The following is a 21340-nucleotide window of genomic DNA, read 5'->3' on the forward strand; positions in this document are numbered from 1 at the left end:
TCCAACCATACCACTCACTCCCCGACACCCCATTCTTTGAAACCTTCCTCATGCCTCCCTATAAAACAAGAGGTGCTTCTGCCTGACCTTGGAGATGCATGTCGATCTATGTTTAGAAACTCTCCACATTGCAGTGATCTTTTAAAATGCATTTTCTTCTGCCCTGAGCCTGGAATTTTTATTTGATGGTCTCGTCTGGGACAGCTGGGTCTTGAAAAGCCATTTGCAATGATGCAACTCAAGTGGTCGACCATGAACGAAAATCGGAAGCTCTTAGTGGGTGCCTCTCCCCTGGCGTCTGTGTGGCCAGTCACCAGGTCTCCTTGTGGTCCTGTGCACTTGGGACCTATGAGAATATGCTACCTGGCTGCCCTGGGTTAAGTAAGTGTCCACCGAGGAATTCATGTCCACCTAGAATCTCCAGCATGCGACTAGATTTGGAAACTGGGCCTTTGCAGACGTCAGTAGGCACATTATGCTGAGGTCACTGTGGAGTAGGATGGGTCCTTAGTCTGCTGTCACCGGCGTCTTTATAAGATGAGAGGATGCAGAGAGAGACGCTCAGAGGAGAAGGCTATGTGACGATGGAGGCAGAGATTGGAGAGATGTGTGTGCAAGCCAAGGGTGGCACGCAGCCCCCCGACCTGGAGAGAGAAACCTGCAACGGAGTTTCTTCCAGAACCTCCAGAAGGAACAGCCCTGCTGACAACTTGATCTCAGACTTCTGGACTCCAGAACGTTTCTGTTGGTGTCAGCCCCCTGGTTTGTGGTGCTGTGTTGTGGCGGCCCCGGGGAGCTCGGGCAGGTGTACGTTCTCAGGTGCATTCATCACGGCCGCGGCCGCGTCGAGGACATCCGATGAGTGACCGAACGCCGTGACGTCGTGTCCTGCTGGACGGCACACTGTGTCACCTCCTGCAGCTCTGGTTTTGCTCCCTCTCACGTGCGCCCCCTTACGTCTCATCTTTGGCCCCCTCTCCCGTGAGTAATGCCTCTCCGTTTCAGGACGACTCTGCCGGTGGCTGATACGGGAGGGAGGGAGGTCGGGGGGCCCTTATCAGCCCCGCCAAACGCGTCCAGCCGAGACGCGGCCATTTCTCTTCGTTCTGCGCTGCTGGCCCAGACACGCCGTGTCTGCTGTTTGAGGTCGGCTGTGCAGACTCGCTGGTCTGGAATGGTTGCACTCCATCATCCCTAGGTGCTCTTCTGTCTACACAGTGCGCTGTGTGCGTGTGTAGCGAGGACTTTCAACTCTGTTTTCTCACTTAACTCTCTCCAGGTGCTGAGGGACAGAAAGACTCTTTTTAATATCCCATTTCGTCAAACATGGGCTCTCTGGGGCTCATAACAGGATGAATAAGGGAGTGCGGCTTTATACCCAGATCTTCTGCCCTCCTTAATTAACAGGTGGTTCCTCAACCTGCCCGCGTGTTCACTCCACACACCCCGTAAACACACACATCGCTGGGTCTGAGACGGGTCTGAGCCTTGCCTGGCTGACCTCACGATAAAGCTGTCACTTCTCAGAAAGCGGATGCCACCTCATTGGCTTCCATGCACATCGGGTAGTGAGCCTTTGCTCGGTAACAAATCTTGGGGGGGCACTTATGATGTGCAAATCACCCAAAGACCCCGCGTCTCCGTCAGTATGCGCAGCACAAGCCCCGCGGGCCGCGTGAGGGATCTGAGGTGTGTGTGCCAGCAGGATGACGCGATCCAGGCGCCATTTTTCATCATGACACGGAGGACCCTGTATCATCAGTGGGGCGGATGCCACAGTAAGGCCGCGGGTGGCTTTGGGTCTGCAGCCTGGGCTGGGTTTCCACGTGCGTTCATTCCTACAGGGTCACATTCAATCCCGCGCAGCCTGACAGAGGGGAAGGAGGCTCACTGCCGCCCTATTTCAAGTAGGGCCACCTGGGGAAAAGGAACGAGCTGTTACAATTCCCAGGACAGCCTCCACCAGTTCCTGCCGAAATTGCGTATGGCGGGGCTGAACGGAGTACGAGAACCAAGACGACTCCTGGGCCTACCCTGCCTGTCTGTTCCGCTTTCTGCCCCATCTTTGCATCCAGCCCGGGCTGCGGTCAGTCATGCAGTGGGTCTGACAGCCCTGGAAGAGATGGGCTGAATTCTTCATGGGTTGCACAGTCATCCAACAAGGTGGGAGACCCAGGCTAAGTGCTGTCTGGACGTTAAGATGCATTTTCTAATGACTAGAATCATGCACCTTTAGATGTCTCAATTTAAGGGGAAATTATGACTTTTTAGCTCAGACGCTTTGCAATGTGTGCCGTTTTTGGAAATAATCTATAAAAATATTGAACCACTATGTATACCTGAAACTAACAGAACATTGTAAATCAACTGTACATCAATTAAAAAAAAAAAACTTTGGTTTTAAAAACTTAATTCAAGGCCAAAGCAGGAGGCAACTGACTAAAACCTGAAACTTAAAAAAAAAAAAAAAAAAAAAAGGGAGTGTGTATTCCCGGCAGAGTAACTGGAGTGAACGCTTTCCTGCTGGCTGCGCTACAGTGACCCACGTGGCCTTCTGCTGAGTGTGCCCAGCACTTCCCAAACCACCTGCCCCTCCTGACCCCGCCCCCAATTGGAAAACCACTCTGGTTATCAGGTGAATATGTGGCTTTGAGGCAAAGCACTGCCCCTTCTCTTCCACGCCTCAAAATCTTTTAAAATTTACTTTTCTTTTCTATTGAAGTAGAGTTGATTTATAGTGTTTTGTTAGTTTCTGGTGTACAGCCTAGTGATTCAGTTCATATATATATATATAGCTTTTCCATTAAAGGTTATTACAATACATTGAATATAGTTCCCAGTAGGACTTCGTTGTTTGTCTGTTTTGTATGTGGTTGTGTGTATCTGCTAATCCCAAACTCCTAATTTATCCTTTCCCCTTTGGTTACCATAGTTTGTTTTCTATGTCTGTGAGTCTCCTTCTGATTTGTAAATAAGTTTACTTGTGTCACTTTTTAGATACCACATATAAGTGATATCATATGATATTTGTCTGACTTACTTCCCTTAGTGTGATCATCCCTAGGTCCATCCATGTTGCTGCAAATGGCATGACTTCATTCTTTTTCATGGCTGAGTAGTAGTCCATTGTATAAATATACCACAGCTTCTTTATCCAGTCATCTGTCAGTGGACATTCAGGCTGTTTCCAGGTCCTGGCCATTGTAAATAGTGCTGCTCTGAACACTGGGGTGCATTTGTCTTTTTCAGTTAGAGTTCCCCTGGAGACATGCCCAGCAGTGGGGTTGCTGGGCCATGTGGTAACTCTCCTTTTCGTTTGTTAAGGCACCTCCATGCTATGTTCCACAGTGCGTGCCTCACATTCTTGGCCAGACCCTCAGCCCGCTGGCTGTGTTACCCAGTGAATAACTAACGCATGGTTTTCCGTTACTCAGGTCCTATGAGACGGTGTCCAGTCACCCCAGACCGTCTCTACAGATGCATTTAACGTGGAGAAGGCTCTGCATCGTGTTCCATATTTTATGTCCATGTGGCTTGTCTTCTCTAAGTCCCCTGAGGGCAGGTCTGTGCTCACCCACGTGGTGGGTCACAGGGAAGCTGAGAGGAAGCACGTGTACCCAGGCCTGTTCACTGGACATGTCGATGGCAGTGCTTACAGATAACTGTCACCGAACCAAACCTGGGTCCACTCGCCTGCATGCGGCAAAGCCGGTCTGACACTGGGTTGTGGTGAAGGAAGGAGCAGTGTTTATTTGCAAGGTGCCCAACGTGGGGCCAAGCAGAGAAGGGCAGCTGGTGCACAGAAGACCCCAACTGCCTGATGGCTTTCAGGGAAAGAGTTTTAAAGACAGGGGAGGGAAGGGACAATGGGATGCATGATCAGCTCGTGGAGTCTTCTGATTGGCGGGTGGTGAGGTCATCGGGAGTCCACGCCATCAAGTTTCTGGTCCCCGTGGTCTGGGGTCTCCGTGCTGGTGGGCAGCACACAGTTAACTCCTCCCACCTGCTGGGGGTTCCAGGGTCTGCAAAACAGCTAAGGGGACGTGGCTCAGAATATCATCTACAGCCCTCGAGGGGGGATCTCAGGGTCCTTGACTTTGCGTGATGGCTAAGCTATGATTATTTTGTCTTGCTTGACTGTTTCCCTTTGTGTCTGCATTTTCCCACGTCTGTAGTTACATATGTTGGAACTCGGGGGAAGCCTGCGAGGCGAAAGGTTTTCCGCACACAGGAGGCGGGGCGCTGGAGGCGCCTGTCCTGGGCAGGCACCCCCCCCCCCCGGCTCCGGCCACGCTACAGTGTCCGCGCGTCGTGCGCTCCCCGTCCTCGCGCGCGGAGAGCGGATCGTCCCCCGACCCCACGCTCCCAGAGACAACGTGTCTTTTACCCTTTGAAACAGGAGGGGGCTTTTGTTTTTAATCAATAGAGTTTAATTTTTCCCATTTGTTCTTTGAAGAGGCTGGTCTTTCTTCCTTTTTTCTTAGTTCCCACCCATCCCTACTATGTTCTTTTTTTTTCCATCAGTATCTGTACTTTTTCTCCACTTCGTCCTTGATTTTTTTTCCTCTTACGGTTTTACCCTCTGCCTGAGATCAGGGTTGTCGTCCCCCAGTGGCTGCGTCTCAGAAGTATGCTTGGTTTTTGTGTTGATTTGTCTTCTGTGCGTGCAAACACCGAGGAGTTTGGGGTTTCCTGCCCCTCATTTCTCTTTGGGTAGAAACACTCCACTTCTGTGTTCAATATGCATCTTTTCAACATAGAATGAGAGGCATTTGGCTCACGAATCCATCGTGAGTGCAACCTTCCCCGGCTGCAGAAAGACTGTCAGTCACCGTTAAAATACTACCGAGTGTCGGGCACTGGATCCCGCCCCCCGCCTTGCCCAATAATAATAATAAATAATAAAAAAAAAACCACATCTTTTTTGCCTGGTAGGACCCGAAAAATGAGAGTGGGGCTTTATCTAGCGGGATTTTAAAATCAAGAAGGGAATGAGTCACACTGTTAGTGGTTAAAGGCTAAGTGAGCTAAAATACCGCGTAACAGGGTCTGTTCCAGTGGAACACATCACATGTTTTGTTTTATAAGAGCGAGTGATCGGAAGGGGCTGGGAGGGGGAAAACCCGTCAGAGCCCTCGGGCGGAACTCGTGGGCCCCACGTGACAAGCTCTGCAGTGCTGGGCGCGCCCTGCAGACACAGGGCCGCCCCGTTTCGGGGCCTGGAGCCTCCCTGAGTCCTCGAGGACACTGGCCGAGGTCAGGGAGAAGTACTCCCCGGGTGAGACGGCTTTTTCCTCCCTCCGGGGTGGAAAAGGTCTCCAGAAGACCGTGTTTCTCCTGGCAGAAGGTCCAGCTGCAGAGTTCCTGGTTCAAGAAACAGGCTTAAAAAACATACAAGGTGATTTCATTCTGCCACCCTGGGCTCCTGAAGCGGACTCCGGTGTCCCATGGGTCACCCGAAATTGTGTGCAAAGCTTTGTTTCTTGCCAGTGAACAGAATGCCCCTTCTCCGGGCATTGGTTGGTGGAATAAAAGGTCGTTGAGGGGTCCTCGGTCGTTACGATACAGTGCGCAGACAGCAAAGGGGCGTCTTCCCAGAGACTTTACTGAGGATTTGGTGCATTATTTTATTACAGCTTGCGGGGGCAGAGAGGGAGCTGGCAATGGTCCTGCCCTGGAGCCATGCATGCCCACAGGCAGGAGGTCACTGTGTTCCTGACCTGGGTCCTTGGACCCCTTACTCCGTGGAAATGGATGAGGCCAGACGAGGAGTTCAGGGGAGGCTTTGCTGGGACTTGTGCTGCAGCAGGGGGAGTGAGAGCAAGAAACAGGGGCCCTTGGGGGGTGCTCGGAGAGGGAGGGGGTGAGCAGGACCCTCAAATGGCTGAGGGTGGGGGCGTGTCGGGTCGGGCAGGAGGGGCGGCTCACCCCCTTGGTGGTGCTGTGTGCAGGGAGCACACCTGGCACCTGCTTTTGCTCAGAAGTGGCAGCTGCGTTTGGACTTTTTCTCTGTTGTTCATAACCTGCCCCAACTGTAGACACACGGGGTTAATTTTGGTCCTTTATCGTTTCTTTACACCTGTTGCTGGAGAAGAGGTTTGCCCGGGGGCAGGCGCTGCAGTAACAGGTCCTGGGTCCCAGCCTGTCTCAGTGGGCGCTCCCACAGGATCAGGGAGGGGCATCGTGGGTACTGTATACAGTCGGTTGTGGATGCCACTTTGGTTACTGTATGCAGTCGGTTACGGATGCCAGGGTGGTTACTGTGTATACAGTTGGTTACAAATGCCAGTGTGGTTCCTGAGTACTGCCAGTGTGGTTACTGTATACAGTAGGTAGTGGATGCATTGTGCTTACTGTATGCAGTTGATCACCGATGCCAGTGTGGTTAATATAAACTTGATTATGGATGCCAGTGTGGTTAGTGTATACAGTTGGTTGTGCATGTCATGTGGTTAATGCGTATGCAGTTGGTTGTGGTTGCCAGCGTGGTTCCTACGTTCAGCCGGTTACAGACGCCAGTATGGTTACTGTATATAGTTGGTTACTGATGGCAGTGTGGTTACTGTGTATACAGTCGGTTTCAGATGCCACTGTATTTACTGTATGCAGTTGGTTACGGATGCCAGTGTGGTTACTGTATACCGTCGATTGTGGATTCCACTGCGGTTACAGTATACAGCTGATTGTGCCAGGGTAGTTACTGGGCATACAGTCGGTTACGGATGCCACTGTGGTTGTTGTATACAGTTGTTTATGAATGCCAGTGTGGTTACTATGTATACAGTCGGTTAATGCCAGTGTGATCACTGTATTCATTCAATTGTGGGTTTTGTATGGTTAGTGTATCCAGTCGGTTGTGGACACCAGTGTGGTTACCATGTGTACAGTTGGCTACAGATGCCAGTGTGGTTACTGTACAGTCGGTTCCACATTCCATCTGGTTACTGCATAGTCGGTTACAGATTCCAGTGTGGTCACTGTATACAGTCGGTTGTGAATGCCACTGTGGTTGTATACAGTTGTTTACGGATGCCAGTGTGGTTAATATGTATCCAGTTTGTTCCAGATGCCAGTGTGCTTGCTGTATACAGTCGGTTGTGAATGCCCCTGTGGTCACTGTGTACACAGTAGGGAACAGATGCCAGTGTGCTTGCTGCACACAGTTACGGGTGCCCCCGTGGTTCGCACCCTCTTGGCTGGTGGTCACCCTGGCCCTCCTCAGCCTCCCGTCCAGCATGCCGCGTGCCGCGCGCCCGGCAGGACTGCACGCCTTGAGGACGCGCGTTGACGTTTTGGGGTCAGCGGATACAAAACGCTTTTCAGTTCAAATGCAGCTCACGGAAGCGCGCCCGTAGCACGGTGCCGCTTGCAGGGTTAGGGCCTGTCCGAGTCTATCACATCACATCTCGTGGTGCGTTCCCGTTCTACCCCGCAGCTCCGTTTCTCAAGCTTAAGCTGCGTGTCGGGTTGTTTTTTCATTATTGACCCCAACACGAAGCCTGCTGGCGTATTTCACAAATTGCTACCGGGGACCCGCAGGCATGCCGGTTGCTGTAATTTGTACAAGTGTTTCCTTGTAAACCCAGGACGCGTGAGTCTGCGCGGGCTGCCGTCAAAGTTCCCCAGCCTGAGCGTCTACACAGCAGAGAGGAGGGGGCACAGCGCAGGGGTGCTGTGTGCGCAGCATGCATGAGGTCCTGGGTTCGATCCCCAGTCCCCCCACTAAATAAAAAAAACCAAGTACTTAATGTTTATATAAAAAAAGAAAGAAACAGCACACATTTATGTCTCCCAGCCCTGGAGGCTGGGATCTGAGGTCCAGGTGTCAGCAGGGCTGGTGTCTCCTCAGCCCTCTCCCCTTGGTGTGCAGACGGCCGTCTCCCCGTGTCCTCACGTGGGGGTCCCCGTGTCTGTGTCTGGGTCATCTCTCTTCTTATAAGGACCCCAGTCCTATGGGGTCAGGGCCCACCCTAATGACCTCATTTTACCTCCATCACCTCCTTAAAGACCCCCCGTCTCCAAACACAGCCCCATTCCGAGGTCCTGGGATGAGAACTTCATGTGGGAATCTGGGGGAGACACAATTCAGCCCCTAAGACGTGAGCGGACAATTTGACAGAAGAAGGCACCCCCAGGCCCCTGCGTGTGTAGCCAGACCCCATCTCTTCCTGAGCCTGAGTTTCTGTGTCCCATGACCTGCTGTCGACTCGAGGGTCACTCAGAACCCACGCACGCCTGCAGGCACCCCAGCCTGTGACATCCTCTCCGAGGGTCATCTTTTCTGTGAAATCACTGCATCTCAGGGCTCAAAACTAGTCGTCAGCGGATGGCTTATGGTTTTATGCTTCTATGCGGGGAACTCAGTTGTGCACATTATTCATTTTGGAAAAATGTAACATTATATATTACATAAAGTCCCAATTTCCTCTCCACCCAGCTGCTTTTTCTATTAAACGTTTTTTTCATTGAGTTATAGTCATTTTACAATGTTGTCCACCCAGCTTCTTGATCCTGTAGGAAATTCAATTTTAACACTTGTGTACACACGTGATGTGTGTGTGTACAAGCTGTGTGTAATTATAACTTTAAACGTATAAATTATATGTCACATATATTTATGTGCATTAGGTAATTATTATGTGAAGCTTTTTTTCTCTCTTGTCTTTACTTAAATTTTTTTATTAAAGTGTACTTGATGGACACTATTCTGTAAGTTACACGTGCGCAGTATAGTGAGTCACAAGTTTTAAAGGTTATCGTCCATTTAAAGTTATTAAAAACATGAGCTTTCTTCCCCGGGTTGTACAATGCATCCTTGTAGCTTGTCTGTTTTGTACAAAGTACTTTGTCCCTCTGACTCCCCTCTGGTCACCACTAGTCTGTTCCCTGTGACTCTGTTTCTGTTCTGTTACACTCACTATTTGTTGTGTTTTTCAGATCCCACACAGAAGTGACGGCCTACCGGATCTGTCGTCCTCTGCCTGCCTGCCTTTGCGTTGGAGGGGCCTCCAGACGCTGCATCCACTATGAAGGTGGTCGATCGACTGCAGAAGCCATCGGCTCCGCTGAGCTGTTCAGGGAGAGAAGGTCAAACGCTGGGGTCAGACCTCAGGGAGCGTCTCCACTCAGGCTGTGGGAGGAAAAGGCTGTGGAGACAGGAGAAAGGAAAGCACTGACTTTTTAAAATTATTTTTTCATGGGTGAGTCACGAGGTTTTGGGAGGGGTGGGTGGCTGGTGGAGAAACCGGGAAACCGCCGTGCTGTTTCAGGGGCTTGGGGTGGAGCTGCACAGGGAGCCCGGGGTGATGTCACGGGGGCAGAGGTGACTGCTGTTGGAGTGACCAGGGATGCAGAGCCTGAAGGATCGGGAACCGGTGGAGAGAGAGGTCTCACTCCACATGGGACAGGATGGGGGGGCCCACGGTCCCCTCCACCATCTCCAAGCACCATCCCTCAATGCTGCCTTTCAGTTCTGCACACACACCTGGGAGACGGGTCCACCCTGCCGCAGAGAAGGGAGTCAGGTGCTCATCTGGCCTCGACGGGGACCTGGGACATAAGCCAGCCAGCAAACATCAGGATGTCCGTGAAGTATGTTATTATGTGTACTGTGTATTACATACAACACATATAGAACACATACAATGTCCAATGAATACAGAATCACGACACAGTAGTGTCATGTGTTGATTTCTCTGCATTTACTATGCATATATGTTATGTGTAACAAAGTACATTAGACATACATATGTATAATGTTAATTATACACAATGTTACATAACAGGTGTGTTACATATAATTAACAGAAGTATGTATGTTACATATTATGTATAACAGCATATAAGTATGTTATATAATAGTATGTTAGTTGTACATAATGGTTAAGTGTGCTACACACTAATATGTTAATTATACATATAAGTATGTTATATAATATATATTAACAGTATGTACTTATGTCACATTATACATGTTAATTATACATAATTATACATATCATTAACAGTATATACCATAATTATATATCATGAACATTAGTATATGACATATATATCATTAACATTAGTGTGCAACACTTACCTATATTATGTATAACTAACATATCAGTGTATAGCATACTTATATATTATGTACAATTAACACATTATGTAACATACAAATGTTAATATGTATATTATATAACATACTTATATGTATAACATAATACTAGTGTGTAACACTTATATACTGTTAATTATATATAATATTCTGTTAATTAGACATAATGTGTAACACTTATGTATAATTAACATTAGTATCTAACATACTTGCCTCTTATGTATAAACATATTATGTAATATACTTTTATATTATGCAAAATTAATATTAGTATATAATGTACTGATATATCTAACAATTGTATATAACATACTTACATACTAATCTTGTTATACATAATATAAAAAACAGTATGTTAACATTTATTATGTATAACATACTTGTGTATAACATCAGTATGCAATTTACTGATATATTTTGTATAATTAACATATTAGTATATAACATGCTTATACATAAAATTAATAGACAATATGTAATTTAAGTATTAGTACATAATATACTTATATATAATTAATACTAGTATGCAACCTACTTACATGTGTATCATACTTATGTGTAATTAACATTAGTATATAACTTACATGCTAATGTTAATCATACATAATATATAACACACTTATGTATGATTAACATTAGTATATAACATACTTATTAACATACTTATATACTAATGTTAATGAAATATAATTATGCTATATACTAATATGTTAGTGATAGACACTGTTAATTATATATAATGTAGGGAAGTGTGTTATACACATATGTATGTTATATAACATTCTGTATAATTAACATAACATTAAAGTATGATACACAGATTATGTTATACATAGTAAGTGTATGTGTTAATGATATATAATTATGCTATATACTAATATGTTAATCATATGTATGTCTAATTAACAATTATTCATTATGTATAATATGCAACATATTTACATACTAATGTTTATATATTATATAATATGCTTATATGTATAGTTAACATTTAGTTTGTAGCACACTTAACCTACATTATGTATAATACTAGTATATAACATACTTATGTTATATATTATGTATAACAAATATAACACATATTATGTGTAACAGTATGTTACATACTAGTATATATAATGTGGGTTAAGTGTGCTACACACTATGTTAATTATACATAATGTATCATTAATATTAGTATATACCATAATTATGTATCATGAACATTAGTATATGACATATATATCATTAACATATTAGTGTGCAACATCCTTACCTATATTATGTATAACAATATCAGTGTATATTGTAACAAATTATGTATGATTAACACATTATGTGACATAGACTCTAATGTTAATAAGCATATTACATAACATATAATTAACAATAGTGTGTAGCACACTTAACCCAATTATAATTAATACTAGTATGTAACATACTTATATACTGTTAATTATACATAATATATGTTGTTATATACTGTTAATGGTATATAATTATGCTGTATACTAATATGTTAATTATATGAGATAAGTGTTATATATTATGTATAATTAACACTAGTATGTAAGTTATATACTAATGTTAATATGAGTATGTTACATAAAAGGTAAGTGTGCTACACACTAGTAGTCTATTAATTATACATAATAGTTATATACAAATATATGTATGTTATATACAAATACTGTGTTGGTCATACATAATACGTAAGAATGTTACATATTATGTATAACTAACAATATCAGTACATAATATATACTGTTATACATATATCAGTATATTACATACTAATATGTTAATTATGCATAATATAAAAGTATGTAATAGATAAGTGCTACATTACATAACACGTTATATACAAATGTTATATGTATCAGTACATTACATAGTAATATTGTTATTGTTTATACATAAGAGGCAAGTATGTTACATACTAAAACGTTAATTATACATAAGTGTTATAATATACATAATAGTATGTTTTATATTATATATTAGTTATAATTAACATAATATATAACATATATTATGTATAATATATATTAGTTATAATTAATATATAACATATTATGTATAATTAACAGTATATAAGTATGTTACACACTAGTATGTTAGTATACCTAAGTATGTTATATAATATACATATTAACATTTGTATGTTACATAATGTGTTAATTATACATACTATGTAATATACATTATATATAAGTATGATATACACTGATATTATGTTATACAGGTGTGTTACACACTAATATGTTAATGATATATAAGTATGTTAATGTTACATGTTAATTATACATAATAGGTGAGTGTTATATAGTAATAATTACATAATAACTATTATGTATAGTTAACCTAGTATTAAGTGTATTAAATACTAATAGTAATATACATAATACATAAGTATGTTGCATAGTAGTATTGTTAGTTATACATAATGTGGGTTATGTGTGCTACACACTAATATTATGTTAATTATACATATAAAGTATGTTATAGATTAACATTAGTATGTATGTTACATATTATACATAATGTTAACTATACATAACTATACATAATATTGAAATTACTATATACCATAATTATATATCATGAACATTAGTATATGACATATATATCATTAACATATTAGTGTGCAACTTACCTATATTATGTATAACATAATATGTAAATAACATAATATACATAATATATAAGTATGATATACACTGATATTACAATATGTATAATTAACACATTATATACAATAGACACTGTGTATATTATATAACATGTATAATTAACATATTAGTGTGTAGCACACTTAACCCACATTATGTATAACATAATACTAGTATGTAACATACTTATATAATGTTAATTATACATAATACATAAGTTGTTATGTACTAATGATAATATATAATTATGCTGTATACTAACTAATATGTTGATATATATCATTAACATGTAACATTCATATAACTATGTCGTATGCTAATGTTAATTATATATAAGTTATATATTATGTATAATTAGTATATAACTTATATACTATTGTTAATTATACATAATACATAAGTATGATATACACTAATATTAGTTACACATAATACAGGTAAGTGTGTTATATACTAATGTTAATAATATGAGTATGTTACATAATAGGTTAAGTGTCCTACAAACTAGTATTCTGCTAATTATACATTATAGATAAGTACGTTATATACTAATACTGTGTTGGTCATACATAATACATAAGAATGTTATATACTAATATTGTTAGTTATACATAATATATAACACATACTTATGTTAGTTATATGTAATGTAACACACACCTATTATGTAACATACTTTTTATAACACTTATGTACTTTTATGTATAATATACAAATATGTTACATACCATTGTTAATTATACATAATGTAGGTTACATGTGCTACACACTTAATTATATATAAGCATGTTATATAATATATTAAAATTAGTGTGTAAATATGTTGCATGTTATGCATAAGAATTATATTATACATAATAACATATTAGTATAGAGCATAATTATATATAATTAACATTAGTATAGAACATACATCATTAACATATTAGTGTGCAACACTTATATCAGTGTGTATCATACTTATATACATTATTAACATTAGTTTGTATGTTACATAATGTGTTAATTATACATAATTTGTTATATAATATACATAATATATATTTATGTATAATTAACATACTATTGTGTAACACTTACCTACATTATATATAACTAATACTAGTATGTAACATACTTACACACTGTCCATTACATATAATATATATCACTAACAGTATATAACAACTTATATAATGTTAATTATACATAATAGTATTATATATGTTATATACTAGTATTATATGTTATGTACTAATATTTAATTACATATTGTGTATTATGTATAAGCATGTTATATACTCTGTACATTGAATACAATAGTATGTAAGACATAATTAACATATTAATATAGAAGTATGTTATATACGAATACATTAGTTATACACATTAACTGTTATTTATATTAACATTTATATATATTAGTATACTGCATACTAATGTGTTAATTATACACAACATATAAGTATGTTATACATAATAAATGTTACTGTTTTTTATACATTATATATAACTAACAATAGTAGTATATAAAACAATATTAGTATATAAGTGTTATATACAATTGTTATATATATCAGTACATTACATACTTATGTTAATACATGTTATATGTTATATAATAAACATTAACTAATGTGTTAATTATAATTTATATTATATACACTGATATTATGTTATACATAATACAGGTGTTATACATTAATATGTTAATGATATATAAGTATGTTAATATGTTACATATATTAAATATACATAAATATGTAAGTATGTTGCATACTAGTATTATGAATTATACATAACACACAACTGTTTATAGTTATATATTATGTATAATTAACATGAGTACATAACATACTTAACATAAATAAGTATGATTATGTTAATTATGTGTTACATACTATCATGTTAATATAAATTATACATAATACAGATGTTACTGTTTTTTGTGTGTGTTGCATAGTTAATTGTACACAAGTTGTTATACAGTAATGTTATACAATGTTAACTGTACACAATATATAAGTATGTTACAAAGTATGTAGATAAGTATGTCATATAGTAATTTTTATATAATATACACTGTGTAATATATAATTTTACCAGTAAAATTGCATATATTATATATTTTTGACTTACATGTTTTATGTTATAATTGTATAGTATATAACATAATGTATACAATATATTTCGTATTTGTTATATAATAGCATATTGTACTACATAGTACTTGTTTATATATAAGTATGTATTTATATATAATTACATGTACAAAATACAATATATAGTATGCACTGCACATATACTATACAAGATACACTATGCGTTGAAAATTCAGTTACATATCCTGTGTTACACAGTATATAGTCTGTATGCTTATTGCGTATTGTAAATCATACAGTATGTGTGTAATATATTGCCTGCCCTCTGGTATGTATTTTCATCTTTATATACTTACGTTTACGACAGTTACACTATTTGCATCTCTGTGAGACTGTGTCTAATGTAATATGCAGCTACTAGCACTCTTGTAGAGGCTGCTTCCTTTGAAAGACTAAAGACGTTAAAGCCGACTTACGATTCTGAGATGAGCGCTCCTGACAGCTGCACTGCGGGCGTCGTGATGTCGGCTGGACGTGGTCATGACACGCCTGCTCCGCGAAGCTCACCTTCGAGGGGAGACGACAGGAGACGCCGTCCCAGCGTCATCTCAAGTACGAATCCGTCTTAGGATCCACTTCCTCGCCATCTCCATCCCGGGGGCCCTGCCCACACGGACTTGCATGCCTCTGGAAGCCCTTTACGGACGGCCCTGTGCTGCCCCCAGGGTGCTTATCGGAGCTGGAGGGGGGGACATCCATCCTTCAGGGAAAGAGCAGAAACAGAGGGGGTGATTATCGGCACCAACTTCCCCACCTCCCAGGTGCCCAGGGACAGGCTGGCAATCTCACTAAGTCCCCTCTGAATGATCCGGGGTCCCCATGTCCTGGAACAATCCCGATACGGCCACAGGGACGGAACGAGCCAGCGGCCGGGAAGACCTCACCTCCCACAGGCACGACCCTGCTGACCTGCCGCCCTCCCCGCCTCGCTCTGGGTCCGGAACCAGTCCTGATCAGCTTGCCCAACACACAGCCCTGGGCGCTGGGGCTCCTGCGAGCCCCGCATCTCCCCCTGCACTAAAATTGGGACTCTGATCACAAATCCACCATCCCCGAGTTGGCTGGACCAGCAGAACCAGCCATTTTTGTGCCCCTATTTGTTGGGGTCCATTTTGGGGTCATCCCTGCCCTGTCATCTGGATCAGTATTTCCTACTGTCCAGGTTTTCCAGGGAATGAGCATCTGGTGAAACCCTCTCATAATACTTAATACTGCATCTAGGGGAAGAGGTACCACACGTCGGAAGAGCTGGGTTCCCCCGTGCTCCGTATTCACGCCAGGAAGACACAGGCGTCCTGTCCGCACTGTGGCCAGACGATGTCACCGGGAAGGGGAACTGTGACACGCCGCTGCACTGGTGAGATCTGGGGTGATTTCACGTCCCCAGGGAGTCCCCGGGATCCGTGACACTGCGTGGGAGGTCCCCTGAGGCCGGCGGGGAGGCGGGAATGGCTGCTTACGTACGAACACCGTTGAATCCTTAACTGGTGCAAGGCTGTCCGTCTTGCCTGACGGCCTCACTGGTCGCCGCGTCCGAGTCCCTCGATCCTGCTGAGAGAATGTTCAAGAATCAGTACCTCAGACCGTGTCACTGCTGGACTTTCTCCCGCCCGCCCCCTACACCCGCCAGAACGTGGGGACCGGGACTACGGGCACTAGAAGAATGGCACTTCGTTTCACTGCTTTGCTGCCTTGAGCGCCCGGGAGCAGACAGGGCTGGCTTTTACGTCACGGCTGTTTTTCAGTGACTTCGGGGAGACAGATGGCCACTTCTAAGTAGCTGACTGCTTTCACATAATTCGTAGAGAGAGATTCCGCGACAGAAATCGCCTGCTGTTTCCATCAGCGAGCACAGAGCTGTCCTGGCTGGCTCAGAGGCCCCGGGGAGGCAGGCCTGCGCGTCTCCAGGGGCGTCCGGCGGAACCTCGCTATCTGGCGACAGTGACTAAAGTTGGAAGTAACTGTCTGAGTGCACGACCGCCCTGCACATGCGTGTGCATGCACACACGCACACAAACACACGCATGCAAACAGACTCATACAGACACAGACACACATACCTTTAGTCTAATTTCAGAAGAATCCAGAAACCAGCATCCTACCCTCCTTTTAAACAAGTTCAAAACCTACACAAGATTTCTCTCTGTCCTCCCAGTTTTTAAATGAAAACACACCTGGCCGTTAACAAAACACGTTCAGATGCACGTCTGGTATCTCTAAGTTATACACACACTTGGGTGTACACACACACACACACACGTCCTTGAGTGCATGTGTATGTACTTGGGCGTTTATCTAAAAGTGTATGTATGTAATAAACAGACATAAAATGCTGCTGGTGACTCACTGTGTGACTCTGCTCAGGCCACCACGACAAAGTGACACAGACGGGCGGGCTTAAACACCAGATATTATTCCTCCCAGTCCTGGAGGCTGGAATCTGAGACCAGGTGTCAGCAGGGCTGGTGTCTCCTGAGCCCTCTCCCCTTGGGGTGTGGACGGCCGTCTCCTCCCTGTGTCCTCCCGTGGGCGTCCCTCTGTGAGTGTCTGGGTCCTCATCTCCTCTTCTTACAAGGACCCCAGACCTCTGGGATCAGGACCCATCTAGTGACCTCGTTTAACCTCCATCACCTCCTTAAAGACCCCATCTGCAAACACAGCCCCCTTCCGAGGTCTTGGGGGCCAGGACTTCATCACGTAAGTTTTACGGAACATCACTGAGCCCCCAGCCCTCCCATCCTGCAGAGAGAGCAGAGGTGAATGATTTGCACAGGACCCGCGCGGGCGGCGGCGGCGGCGGCGGCGGCGGCGGCGAGGAGGGGGCCTGAGGTTCACAAGCACAGCTGACCGGCTCCAAGGCCAACAGCCTTTCTCCTGGGCTGCCTCTCCCACGCCCGCGCGGGCCTGGACGTCAGAGGTGCACGTGGCTTCCCCGCGGCGGGAAGTCCGCAGGGTTTAGAAGTTCCACGGAAAGAGGCAAGACCAGGGCCGGGGCTCGCCCGTCGCTCACCTCCGCCGTGCTGAAATGCGCGCAGTGCTGCCTGGCCGGGCCGCCCGCACCTGTCCGGGTGTCCTTCATCCAGCTCAGGAGCTGACAGGACGGGAGGGGAGCCACCTCCGTGGTCTGCATCTCCTGAGATGAAATAAGAGCACACGGTCTATGTGGGCACACTGCGTCAGAGGGACGGAGGGGCCCCGGGTCCACCAAAATCAGACAGGAGCTGACAGAGTCCCTGCTGCGTCCCCAGAATGCGAGTCACCGCGCACCGCGTTCCAGACGCCTGGATGGTGTCAACGACACAGGCACGTGGCGGGAGGTCAGGGTGCTCACCCGACCTTGGACATTGCAACCTTCCTCCACCGGCTCTCACGGGGCCCCTGGGGGAGCCAGCTGGGGGCAGGGGGAGGAGGTGCTCACCCGTTGAAGGTGACCCTGACAGACGGGCCCTGGCTTCACAGAGCTTACTGTCTCCCGGGGAGCTGCACGTTGGACAGGCGTGGAAATCGACACGCTGCACAACAGACCTTGCTGCCACCTCCTCCCCTCTGTCCTAGGCATCGAATCTTCACACGACCTTGTCTCTCTCAAAGCAGCAGCTACCTGCCTCCTTAACACCCTTGGATTCTGCACGACTTTCCTATGCACGGTGGCTCCAACAAGGACCGCGGGCTTGGCAGCTTGAAACCACAAAACTGCTGTCTTGTGGTTTTAAACAGAAACCTCTAAACTGAAGGTGTCTGCAGGGCTGCGTTCTCCTGGAGGCTCCCGCGGAGAATGGACTTCCTGCCTTTTCCAGCTTCTAGGGGCCCCTACGCTCCTGGACTTGCAGCCCTGAACTCCATTGTCAAGGCCAGCCGTGCAGAACCTTGCAACCAGATAATCCTCTGACGGCCTCTTACTGGGGCCTTGGTGATGACACTGGACCCCCTGGTCAGCGGTCATCTTCCCATGTCAAGGTCCTTAACTTGTACCACATCTGCGAAGTCCCTTTGGCTGTGTAAGTTCACATATTCACAAAATTTGGGGATTAGAATGTAGATGTCTATGGGGCCATTACTGTCCACCAGGCAGGAGCCAGGACCTGGACATCTGTGGGGGCAGGATTCTGTCCACCCCATGGGGGCTGGAAAGTGGACGTCTGCGCGGACAGAATTCAGCTGACCTCTCTCAGCCCTGGGCTCCTGGGTGGGTTCCCCAAAGCGTATTCAGCTCTTTTACTGTTTTACTGTATTTCTGAATAACAGAGACAGCCCAGAAAGGAACCCACACAACTACGGCCAAGTGATCTTCCACAGAGGAGGAGAGACTATACAATGGAGAAAAGGTGGTCCCTTCAGCACGTGGTGCTGGGGAAACTGGACGTTAGACCACCTCCTGACACGAGACACAGAAATACACTCAAAATGGCTTAAGGACTTAAATGAAAGGCGTGGCACCATTAAGTTCCTAGCAGAAAACACAGGCAAAACATTCTCCGACACAAATCGTAGCAACGCTTTCCTAGCTCAGGCTCCCAAGGCAATAGAAATAAAAGCAAAAACACACAAATGGGAACTAATCAAACTCAAATGCTTTTGTACAGCATAGGAAGCCATCAACAAACGAAAAGACAACCTACATATGGACTGGGAGGGAGTATTGGCAAACGATGCAGCTGACAAGGGCTCAATTCCCAAAATGTACAAACAGCTCATACAACTCAATCAAAGGACGGGCAGAAAACCGAAACAGACGTTTCTCCAGTGAAGATGTCCAGACAGCCAACGGGCATGTGCAAAGATACTGAATATCGCTTATTATCAGAGAAATGCAAATCAAAACCACAATCAGATAGCTCCTCATACCAGTCAGCATGGCCGTTATTCAAAAGTCCATGAACAATAAATGCTGGAGAGGCTGTGGAGAAATGGGAACCCTCCTACACTGCGGGTGGGAATGCAGTTTGGAGCAGCCACTGTGGAAAACAGTATGGAGATTCCTCAAAAGACTAGGAATAGACTTACCATATGACCCAGGAATCCCACTCCTGGGCATCTATCCAGAAGGAACCCTACTTCAGGATGACACCTGCACCCCAATGTTCACAGCAGCACTATTTACAATAGCCAAGACATGGAAACAGCCTAAATGTCCACTGACAGATGACTGGATAAAGAAGATGTAGTGTGTGTGTGTGTGTGTATCTATATATATACACATATATATGTATAAATAAAATGGACTTATTTTATACATTAAAAATGGAATACTACTCAATCATAAAAAAGCATAAAATGATGCGATTTGCAGCAACATGAATGGATCTTGAGATTATCCTACTAAGTGAAGTCAGTCAGAAGTAGGCAGATATCATATGATATCACTTATACGTGAATCTAAAAAACAGTACAAATGAAGGTATTTTCAAAACAGAGAGATTCACAGACATAGAAAACACACTTACGGCTACCAAAGGGGAAAGGTGGTGAGGGATACATCAGGAGTTTGGATTTGCAGATACAAACCACAATATATAAAACAGACAAACAAGGATGTGCTGTAATAGCACAGGGAACTATATTCAATATCTTTTAATAAACTACAGTGTTAAATAATCTCAAAAGTAAATAACTGAGTCACTGCTCTGTACACCTGAAACTAACACAATATCGGAATCAATTATAAAAATAAATCATAAACAAATAAATAATAAACTTCAATATAAAAGAAGACCCCCGTGCCTCTGACATGAGCCACCATCCAGCCCCAGACCTCACTGCCTATGAGAACTGGCATCTCACTGTGCCAGGAAATACCCTGAAACGACAGATTATCCGTAGGATCAGAGGTCCTCCCAGACCTGCACCCTCTGTGCCACATGCAAGGACCACGCAGTCACGGTGGGCATGGCTGAGAGGCGGCAATGCCTGCGTGGGCACGGGGCCGACCACTCCCATCTCCAGCTGGACTCTGATGACGGCTTCACACTCACTTTGCAGGATAAGGGTCTGGACGCTTTTCTAACTCACTTAACAGTGATGAGAAATGTGAGGTGAGGCATTTAGGAGACTACAAGCCAAAGCTCTCCTTCCTCTGGCAACTCAACCCGGGCCAGAGATGGAAAACATGCACTTTAGAATAAACTGGATGTTTAAAGAATACTGGTTCATCGCTCTCTCAGACATCCCTCACGCTAAGCCAGCTTTCCGAACAGATCGCTATCCCCAGTGCTTTTACCTGCTGCAGCTGAATGGTTCTCACTCAGGTTTGCCTTTGACGGTCACTGCTTTTATCCTCGGTGAAAAGCAAACCAAACCACGGAAGTGGCTGAGCTGCCGTCAGAGTAGCTGGCATGGAGGGTTTAGTGTGTGCGGGGATGGGGGATGAGGAGGTGTTTTGCAGGGTGTGTGGGGCTTGAATGTTGCACCAGGATTAGGACTGGTGCGAACAGAGCCTCTCAAAGAGCGCT

The 21340-nt window shown here is 43.8% G+C and overlaps 1 long non-coding RNA gene across 2 annotated transcripts in view; it reads left to right on the forward strand.

The window, feature by feature from the left end:
- Positions 1 to 20868, forward strand: part of LOC123612253 (uncharacterized) — a 60778-nt gene extending 39910 nt beyond the window's left edge. The window contains exons 2-5 of one of the 2 annotated variants that reach the window (XR_006719456.2): positions 8938 to 9200; positions 9471 to 9591; positions 15199 to 18889; positions 19137 to 20868. This is a non-coding gene — a long non-coding RNA (uncharacterized LOC123612253). Of the gene's footprint in view, positions 1 to 8937; positions 9201 to 9470; positions 9592 to 15198; positions 18890 to 19136 lie in introns of those variants that run through there. The other variant, XR_006719457.2, reaches the window with a different exon arrangement.
- Positions 20869 to 21340: the final 472 nt, after the last annotated feature.

Source organism: Camelus bactrianus, chromosome X (assembly GCF_048773025.1).
Source record: "Camelus bactrianus isolate YW-2024 breed Bactrian camel chromosome X, ASM4877302v1, whole genome shotgun sequence".
NCBI lineage: Eukaryota > Metazoa > Chordata > Mammalia > Artiodactyla > Camelidae > Camelus > Camelus bactrianus.